Here is a 10111-nt window from a genome sequence, read left to right on the forward strand (position 1 = left end):
ATCTCCCTCCCTCTCCTCACTTGCCATTTTGTTGGAGAGAGAGAGAGACCTGTATTTTAGCAGAGAGAGATTTATTTCTTTTATTTGTTAAAAAATTTAAAATCCAAAGGCTCTTTTCAGAGCCATTAACCCCTAGCTTGCCAGTGATCACTATAAATCACTGGCAGTAGCACAGCTGCACTTTTTTTTGCTGTCTGTGCATTTTTTTAGGGGTTAATTTTTGTTGTTGTATTTTTTTTTTAAAAACCCAAAGGCTCCTTTCAGAGCCATTTAGCTAATTTAATTTAATTTAAAGACTATTTAACCCCTAGCTTGCCAGTGATCGCTATACATCACTGGCATTAGCATAGCTGTACTTTTTTGCTGTCTGTGCATTTTTTAGGGGTTAATTTTTGTTGTTGTAATTTTTTAAAAACCTAAACGCTCCTTTCAGAGCCATTTAGCTAATTTAATTTAAATAGTATTTAACCCCTAGCTTGCCAGTGATCGCTATACATCACTGGCATTAGCATAGCTGTACTTTTTTGCTGTCTGTGCATTTTTTTAGGGGTTAATTTTTGTTGTTGTAATGTTTAAAAACCCAAAGGCTCCTTTCAGAGCCATTTAGCTAATTTAATTTAAAGAGTATTTAACCCCTAGCTTGCCAGTGATCGCTATAAATCACTGGCATTAGCATAGCTGTACTTTTTTGCTGTCTGTGCATTTTTTTAGGGGTTAATTTTTGTTGTTGTCATTTTTTAAAAACCCAAAGGCTCCTTTCAGAGCCATTTAGCTAATTTAATTTAATTTAAAGAGTATTTAACCCCTAGCTTGCCAGTGATCGCTATAAATCACTGGCATTAGCATAGCTGTACTTTTTTTTAAAAAAACCCAAAGGCCATTTAGTTAATTTAATTTAAAGAGTATTTAACCCCTAGCTTGCCAGTGATCGCTATAAATCACTGGCATTAGCATAGCTGTACTTTTTTTAAAAAAAACCCAAAGGCCATTTAGTTAATTTAATTTAAAGAGTATTTAACCCCTAGCTTGCCAGTGATCGCTATAAATCACTGGCATTAGCATAGCTGTACTTTTTTTAAAAAAAAACAAAGGCCATTTAGTTAATTAATTTTGGTTTTCTGTGACAGATACAAAAATGTCACAGAAAAGATATAGTGTTGAGGAGGCGTATGCCATCCTTGCGTCAGAGTCAGATGCCTCTATGTCTGACTCAGACCCCAATTTTGACCCTGCCATATGCTCAGATACATCATTAGATGCAGTCTCAACTGATAGTGATGTATCTGTGGCTGCTAGCCCCCCTGCCAGCCCCCCTGCTAGCCCCCCTGCCAGCCCCCCTGCTAGAAGGAGGCGTGTTGCTGCCATTGCCGCTGAAGAGTGGGTAACGCCTCATCTCCAGAGGCCAGATATCCCACCCTTCACAGCAAATGCTGGCATAAATATAGATGTGGCAGCTTTTAGCCCCCAACAGTTTCTGGAGGTGTTTCTGGGTGATGATGTATTGGGGAACATTGTCGCCCAAACTAATTTATATGCCCATCAGTACCGTGCTGCAAAGCCTGAAACATATTTGGCAAAGCAGCAATGGGCCCCCATCAATGTGCCAGAATTTAAAAAATTCTGGGCATTGACTATGCTGATGGGCATCATAAAGAAACCCTCCGTTCGCTCCTACTGGAGCAGTAGCCCCATCTGCTCTACCCCCATTTTCTCCCAGAGTATGTCGAGGCAGAGATATGAAATGATTCTTCATTTCATGCACTTCAGCGACAACAGCCTGTGCCCCCCTAGGGAGCATCCCCAATTTGACAGGCTGTATAAAATCCGCCCCCTGATTACCCACTTTTCTGCCAGGTTTGCAGAGGCTTATACACCTGGAAGGAATATATGCGTTGATGAATCCCTGATGAAGTATAAGGGAAGGCTGGGATTCAAGCAGTATATTCCTTCCAAGCGCTCCAGGTATGGGGTAAAGGTGTATAAGCTCTGTGAGAGCGAGACTGGGTATACTCAGGCCTTCCGGGTGTATGAGGGAAAGGATAGCCACCTTGACCCTCCAGGTTGCCCAGAACATATGGGAACCACTGGCAAGATTGTCTGGGACCTGATATTACCCCTAATGAACAAAGGGTATCACTTGTACTTAGACAATTTTTATACAAGTGTCCTTTTGTTCAAGCTACTGTATTGCTTTGATACAGTAGCTTGCGGTACTATTAAAAAGAACCGCAAAGGTTTCCCAGGACAACTTGTACGCACCCGGCTACGAAGGGGGGAGACCTCTGCTCTGCGCCAAGAGGAGCTGTTGGCACTGAAGTACAGAGACAAGAAGGATGTATACCTTCTTACCACCATCCACACAGAGAGGACGGTGGCGGTCTCTGTACGTGGCAGAGCTGAGATCATAAGGAAGCCAGTGTGCATCAAGTCTTATAACCGACATATGGGTGGGGTTGATCTGGCAGATCAGCTGCTGCAGCCCTACCTAATTATGCGGAAGATAAGGGCCTGGTACAAAAAGGTTGCAATTTACCTAATGCAGATTGCAACCCACAACGCTTTTTTGTTGTTCAAAAAAGCAAACCCCGGAATGAAACAGACTTTTTTACAATTTCAGCTCCAGATCATTTCGGGGATTTTGTACCATGATGCACCTGCTCCCCGGGCGGTGATGGGAGAGAGCAGAGTTGGGGCTACTCATTTTATTTTTAAAATCCCCCCTACTGCCGCAAAGCAGAGACCACAAAAAAAATGCAGTCTGAAATGCAATGAGTCTGTACCAAGAGGGGGCAGAGAAGGGACACTGTATATCACTGTCCTGATTGCCCTGGACAGCCTGGACTCTGCATTGGGGACTGCTTCAAGCGGTACCATACAATGGTCAATTTTTAAAAAATAAATACATTTGCTGTTATTTTTTTTTTTGTTATGTTTACTGTTAAATTTTTTGTTGTTATTTTTTTACTTTTAATGTGCCAGATTTTTACATTTCACTAATATATTTTTTTTTCTAAAATGGGGCTGTTCTTTTTTTTTTTTTTACAAAAACCCCTGTCAAACCTATGCATGGGGGACATAGGTGTTCTCAAGGTGCCTTGCAGAAAACAACCTGTAGTATTTTTTTTGCACTAACTTACAACAGTCTCTCCTAAATCATAGTCAAAAAGCAATGTGTGTGTAAAAATGAAAATTGAAAAAATGCCACCATACACTTTCTCCAATTTTTTTAGCTAAAACAGTTGCTTCAAATGCATCAAAGCACACCATATACAATACCTTGGGGTGTCAACATTTCAAAAATATGCACATTCATGGCAATAAATAAAAGTGGGGTTTACAATAGGCCCCAAACTAAAGATAGGCCTATCAGAAGAAATACTCTCACTTAATAACTAAAATCACAAGTCATAAAATTGTAACATAACCTTCCCAAAATCCTGGCAAACCTATGCATGGGGGGCATAGGTGTACTCAGGGTGCCTAGCAGAAAACAACCTGAAGTATTTTTTTGCACTAACTTACAACAGTCTCTCCTAAATCATAGTCAAAAAGCAATGTGTGTGTAAAAATGAAAATTGAAAAAATGCCACCATACACTTTCTCCAATTTTTTTTAGCTAAAACAGTTACTTCAAATGCATCAAAGCACACCATATACAATACCTTGGGGTGTCAACATTTAAAAAATATGCACATTCATGGAAACAAATAAATTGGGGTATGTTAAAATACCCCCAAAAAGACAATAGGCAAAGAAAATATGTTAAATGTGAAAATATGCATAGGTGGTATCACTGTACTCAGGAGATGTTGGTGAACACATATTGGGGTCTTCTTTGGCAGTAACACATAACAGGAGCTGAGAATTCATGTCTAAAGTACAATGTGTGTGAAAAATAACACACAAAAAATGACTGCCTAATAGTTTGACAAAGAATTAGTGCATGGAAAGTGTTAAAATACAAGCATTTGAAATACCCTAGGGTGTCTACTTTTCAAAAATATATGGTTTGATGAGGGTAAATTACATTGGCCGGCTTCAGAAATGTCCTACATAGGACATGGGTGCATGGGATGTGAAAATTCCAAGTTGAAAAACTGGAATGCGCCCCCTAAAAATAAGGCCTTTTAGCCCCCAGAGAACCCAACACACCTATACATGGGTGGTATCACTGTACTCAGGAGATGTTGTTGAATACATATTGAGGTTTTTTTTGGCAGTAACACATAACAGGGACTGAGAATATATGCCTAAAGTACAACGTGTGTGAAAAATAACACAAAAAAAATGACTACCCAAAAGTTTGACAAAGACTAGTGGTTGAATTAGTGCATGTAAAGTTTGACACCTATACATGGGTGGTATCACTGTACTCAGGAGATGTTGTTGAATACATATTGAGGTTTTTTTTGGCAGTAACACATAACAGGGACTGAGAATATATATGCCTAAAGTACAATGTGTGTGAAAAATAATGCAAAAAAATGACTACCTAAAAGTTTGACAAAGAATTAGTGCATGTAAAGTGTTAAAATACCAGCATTTGAAATACCCTAGGGTGTCTACTTTTCAAAAATATATGGTTTGATGGGGGTAAATTACATTGGCCGGCTTCAGAAATGTCCTACATAGGACATGGGTGCATGGGATGTGAAAATTCCAAGTTGAAAAACTGGAATGCGCCCCCTAAAAATAAGGCCTTTTAGCCCCCAGAGAACCCAACACACCTATACATGGGTGGTATCACTGTACTCAGGAGATGTTGTTGAATACATATTGAGTTTTTTTTTTTGGCAGTAACACATAACAGGGACTGAGAATATATGCCTAAAGTACAACGTGTGTGAAAAATAACACAAAAAAAATGACTACCCAAAAGTTTGACAAAGACTAGTGGTTGAATTAGTGCATGTAAAGTGTTAAAATACCAGCATTTGAAATACCCTAGGGTGTCTACTTTTCAAAAATATATGGTTTGATGGGGGTAATTTACATTGGCCGGCTTCAGAAATGTCCCAAATAGGACATGGGTGCATGATGACAGATGTGAAAATTCCAAGTTGAAAAACTGGAATGCGCCCCCTAAAATTAAGCCCATTTAGCCCCCAGAGAACCCGACACACCTATACATGGGTGGTATCACTGTACTCAGGAGATGTTGTTGAATACATATTGAGGTTTTTTTTGGCAGTAACACATAACAGGGACTGAGAATATATGCCTAAAGTACAATGTGTGTGAAAAATAATGCAAAAAAATGACTACCTAAAAGTTTGACAAAGACTAGTGGTTGAATTAGTGCATGGAAAGTGTTAAAATACCAGCATTTGAAATACCCTAGGGTGTCTACTTTTCAAAAATATATGGTTTGATGGGGGTAATTTACATTGGCCGGCTTCAGAAATGTCCCAAATAGGACATGGGTGCATGATGACAGATGTGAAAATTCCAAGTTGAAAAACTGGAATGCGCCCCCTAAAATTAAGGCCTTTTAGCCCCCAGAGAACCCGACACACCTATACATGGGGGGTATCACTGTACTCAGGTGATGTTGTTGAATACATATTGAGGTTTTTTTTGGCAGTAACACATAACAGGGACTGAGAATATATGCCTAAAGTACAATGTGTGTGAAAAATAATGCAAGAAAATGACTACCTAAAAGTTTGACAAAGACTAGTGGTTGAATTAGTGCATGGAAAGTGTTAAAATACCAGCATTTGAAATACCCTAGGGTGTCTACTTTTCAAAAATATATGGTTTGATGGGGGTAATTTACATTGGCCGGCTTCAGAAATGTCCCAAATAGGACATGGGTGCATGATGACAGATGTGAAAATTCCAAGTTGAAAAACTGGAATGCGCCCCCCCTAAAATTAAGGCCTTTTAGCCCCCAGAGAACCCGACACACCTATACATGGGGGGTATCACTGTACTCAGGAGATGTTGTTGAATACATATTGAGGTTTTTTTTGGCAGTAACACATAACAGGGACTGAGAATATATGCCTAAAGTACAATGTGTGTGAAAAATAATGCAAAAAAATGACTACCTAAAAGTTTGACAAAGACTAGTGGTTGAATTAGTGCATGGAAAGTGTTAAAATACCAGCATTTGAAATACCCTAGGGTGTCTACTTTTCAAAAATATATGGTTTGATGGGGGTAATTTACATTGGCCGGCTTCAGAAATGTCCCAAATAGGACATGGGTGCATGATGACAGATGTGAAAATTCCAAGTTGAAAAACTGGAATGCGCCCCCTAAAATTAAGGCCTTTTAGCCCCCAGAGAACCCAACACACCTATACATGGGGGGTATCACTGTACTCAGGTGATGTTGTTGAATACATATTGAGGGTTTTTTTGGCAGTAACACATAACAGGGACTGAGAATATATGCCTAAAGTACAATGTGTGTGAAAAATAATGCAAGAAAATGACTACCTAAAAGTTTGACAAAGACTAGTGGTTGAATTAGTGCATGGAAAGTGTTAAAATACCAGCATTTGAAATACCCTAGGGTGTCTACTTTTCAAAAATATATGGTTTGATGGGGGTAATTTACATTGGCCGGCTTCAGAAATGTCCCAAATAGGACATGGGTGCATGATGACAGATGTGAAAATTCCAAGTTGAAAAACTGGAATGCGCCCCCCCTAAAATTAAGGCCTTTTAGCCCCCAGAGAACCCGACACACCTATACATGGGGGGTATCACTGTACTCAGGAGATGTTGTTGAATACATATTGAGGTTTTTTTTGGCAGTAACACATAACAGGGACTGAGAATATATGCCTAAAGTACAATGTGTGTGAAAAATAATGCAAAAAAATGACTACCTAAAAGTTTGACAAAGACTAGTGGTTGAATTAGTGCATGGAAAGTGTTAAAATACCAGCATTTGAAATACCCTAGGGTGTCTACTTTTCAAAAATATATGGTTTGATGGGGGTAATTTACATTGGCTGGCTTCAGAAATGTCCCAAATAGGACATGGGTGCATGATGACAGATGTGAAAATTCCAAGTTGAAAAACTGGAATGCGCCCCCTAAAATTAAGGCCTTTTAGCCCCCAGAGAACCCGACACACCTATACATGGGGGGTATCACTGTACTCAGGAGATGTTGTTGAATACATATTGAGGTTTTTTTTGGCAGTAACACATAACAGGGACTGAGAATATATGCCTAAAGTACAATGTGTGTGAAAAATAATGCAAAAAAATGACTACCTAAAAGTTTGACAAAGACTAGTGGTTGAATTAGTGCATGGAAAGTGTTAAAATACCAGCATTTGAAATACCCTAGGGTGTCTACTTTTCAAAAATATATGGTTTGATGGGGGTAATTTACATTGCCCGGCTTCAGAAATGTCCCAAATAGGACATGGGTGCATGATGACAGATGTGAAAATTCCAAGTTGAAAAACTGGAATGCCCCCCCTAAAATTAAGGCCTTTTAGCCCCCAGAGAACCCGACACACCTATACATGGGGGGTATCACTGTACTCAGGAGATGTTGTTGAATACATATTGAGTTTTTTTTTGGCAGTAACACATAACAGGGACTGAGAATATATGCCTAAAGTACAATGTGTGTGAAAAATAATGCAAAAAAATGACTACCTAAAAGTTTGACAAAGACTAGTGGTTGAATTAGTGCATGGAAAGTGTTAAAATACCAGCATTTGAAATACCCTAGGGTTTCTACTTTTCAAAAATATATGGTTTGATGAGGGTAATTTACATTGCCCGGCTTCAGAAATGTCCCAAATAGGACATGGGTGCATGATGACAGATGTGAAAATTCCAAGTTGAAAAACTGGAATGCCCCCCCTAAAATTAAGGCCTTTTAGCCCCCAGAGAACCCGACACACCTATACATGGGGGGTATCACTGTACTCAGGAGATGTTGTTGAATACATATTGAGGTTTTTTTTGGCAGTAACACATAACAGGGACTGAGAATATATGCCTAAAGTACAATGTGTGTGAAAAATAATGCAAAAAAATGACTACCTAAAAGTTTGACAAAGACTAGTGGTTGAATTAGTGCATGGAAAGTGTTAAAATACCAGCATTTGAAATACCCTAGGGTGTCTACTTTTCAAAAATATATGGTTTGATGGGGGTAATTTACATTGGCCGGCTTCAGAAATGTCCCAAATAGGACATGGGTGCATGATGACAGATGTGAAAATTCCAAGTTGAAAAACTGGAATGCGCCCCCTAAAATTAAGGCCTTTTAGCCCCCAGAGAACCCGACACACCTATACATGGGGGGTATCACTGTACTCAGAAGTTGTTGTTGAACACATATTGAGGTGTTTTTGGTCAGTAACATATAACAGGAACTGAGAATTCATGCCTAAAGTACAATGCGTGTGAAAAATAACACACCAAAATGACTACCCAAAAGTTTGACAAAGACTGGTGGTTGAATTAGTGCATGCAAAGTGTTAAAATACCAGCATTTGAAATACCCTAGGGTGTCTACTTTTTAAAAATATATGGTTTGATGGGGGTAATTTGCATTGTCCGGCTTCAGAAATGTCCCAAATAGGACATGGGTGCATGACGACAGATGTGAAAATTCCAAATTAAAAAACTGGAATGCGCCCCCTAAAAATAAGGCCTTTTAGCCCCCAGAGAACCCAACAGACCTATACATGGGTGGTATCACTGTACTCAGGAGATGCTGCTGAAGACATATTGGGGTGTTATTTGGCAGTAACCCTTAACGTTCTCAGTAAATGTATTCTTGAATTGCTATTTTGTCAAAAAATCACCACTTTTTTTTTTTTTTTCAAACTTTGGCATAGATTGGTGGTAAAATAGTTGCATGGAAAGAGTCAAAATACCCCATGTTTAATACCTTAGGTTGTGTTCTTTTAAAAAATATATATATGTGAAGGGTTAATCAGGGATTCCTGACAGATATCAGTGTTCCAATGTAACTATCGCTAATTTTTTAAAAAATGTTTTGGAAATAGCAAAGTGCTACTTGTACTTATTGCCCTATAACTTGCAAAAAAAGCAAAGAACATGTAAACATTGAGTATTTCTAAACTCAGGACAAAATTTAGAAACTATTTAGCATGGGAGTTTTTTGGTAGTTGTTGAAGTGTAGGAGATTTTGAGGGTCAAAGTTAGAAAAAGTGTGTTTTTTTCAATTTTTTCCTCATATTTTATAAAAATTTTTATAGTAAATTATAAGATATGATGAAAATAATGGTATCTTTAGAAATTCCATTTAATGGCGAGAAAAACGGTATATAATATGTGTGGGTACAGTAAATGAGTAAGAGGAAAATTACAGCTAAACACAAACACCGCAGAAATGTAAAAATAGCCTTGGTCCCAAACGGACAGAAAATGGAAAAGTGCTGCGGTCATTAAGGGGTTAACAGTGAATACGTTTATGAGTTTGGCTGGTTGATTGCTGTCACATGATACAGAAGGCAGGGAAATAGAAGAAATCTTTGAAAGTTATTAGAAAAAAAAATCTAAGTAAGGGCAATTGTGTTGTCTTTTTAGTGTGCATGAATGGATTATTCCATTCTACTGTATTTTATGAAACTTTATTGTTTGAAAATGGTTTTGCAATTAGCTAATTAGAATAGAAACCTTTTACAAACTGTATTCAAATTACTCAGTAAATGCTTTAAAGCATAATCTTGACCATAAGTTCTCTAAAAATACTTTTATCACAAGTGTTACCCAGTTAAAAAACAATTTAGGGCTAGATTAAAAGTGCAGAACTAATTTATTGTGTGCCCGTAAATGGGCAAATTCGCCAGTTTAGGGGGACGCAATAAATAACTATCTATTAGCGCTCAGAAAATTAACCAGACCTCAGAATAATTTTCAAAATTACCTCCTTTTCCCCTAAAAATAAAGAATATTATTATTTTTTTAAAAAAATTAAATAAAGAAAGTAGAATTTTAAAAAGCAGTTATGGGGGGTTAAAGTTGTCCGGTGCGGGGTTTAAAAAAAAAAAAAAGCCTTTACATAGCGGTCTATGGGAACTGTGTGCTCCCTATAAATATAAATTTATATTCTTATATAAATTTACAGTATATTTATGTGTTAATATGTGTATATAAGGG

This window comes from Bombina bombina, chromosome 2, assembly GCF_027579735.1.
Source record: "Bombina bombina isolate aBomBom1 chromosome 2, aBomBom1.pri, whole genome shotgun sequence".
Lineage (NCBI taxonomy): Eukaryota > Metazoa > Chordata > Amphibia > Anura > Bombinatoridae > Bombina > Bombina bombina.